At 37.2% G+C, this 917-nt stretch overlaps 1 protein-coding gene across 1 annotated transcript in view; it reads right to left on the reverse strand.

Annotated features, from left to right (window-relative positions):
* The window catches only part of LOC107710522 (protein Smaug homolog 2-like), a 20,703-nt gene that overhangs the window by 13,682 nt on the left and 6,104 nt on the right, over nt 1-917 (reverse strand). The window lies entirely within an intron of this gene.

Genomic DNA, 917 nt, shown 5'->3' on the forward strand with positions numbered 1-917 from the left:
TTCCATTTCAAAATTCCATACTTTTCCAGACTCAAATTTCCAAACTTCTCAGTAGATTTTCAGACCATATTTAACATAAATGGTTCAAAGAGCATTATTTTCAGCTTTATATTTGGTATACAGTACAATCATCTGTAAATATTCGAAGTGATTACAAACAGAGTCCCTAAAATAAAATTTTTTCTAAAAAACAACAAACAAAAAAAACAGACTTTTACATGCACATAAGAAACTTTTTTGTGCCCTCGAGAAACTATTTACATGTGCATGGGAATTTTTTGCATGCTTACGTATTACAATTTCTAGCTTTATATAACCTATCTCCTTTGTGCATCACTATGAATAAAACGATAGCATGGATGCACATGAATTAACAGAGATCTACTTGCTCAAAATGTGTCTTTTCTTATGGTAGTACCTCTAATATAAAGGCCTAATGTCTAATTGAACATCTCTGTGGTGGCGGAGAAACCATGACACGAAACGGGCTGATGGCATCAAATTTGCCAAGTTCAAGAGTCTATGAAAAAGACTTGTGGCTTTTATTAAGGCAGTATGCCAAAAACGGTTTAGACTAGTCTTAAAAAGTTAGTCATCTAATTTTTTTTCTTCAAGGCAGGTCATAGGTTTTTAAATTCAGTTATGAAAAGGTAGATTTGTCTTATTTGTATTGGAAAAGTTAGACTGATTACCCCTTGGCTACTGCTAGTTGGTCAAATTAGTTCTTTAAGAGACATGATGGCTAACTGTGCGTTCACACCGCCGGCGGCGAGAGCGTCAAAGTGACCGGAAGTGTGTGTGAGAGAGTGTGTGTGTGTGTGAGAGTGTGTGTGTGTGGGTGAATGGGTGTGTGTGTGTGAGTGTGTGTGTGAGAGAGCGTGGGTGTGTGTGAGTGTGTGAGAGAGAGTGTGTGTGTG

The sequence above is a fragment of the Sinocyclocheilus rhinocerous genome, unplaced genomic scaffold, assembly GCF_001515625.1.
Source record: "Sinocyclocheilus rhinocerous isolate Xijiao unplaced genomic scaffold, SAMN03320098_v1.1 scaffold867, whole genome shotgun sequence".
NCBI classification, from domain to species: Eukaryota; Metazoa; Chordata; class Actinopteri; order Cypriniformes; family Cyprinidae; genus Sinocyclocheilus; species Sinocyclocheilus rhinocerous.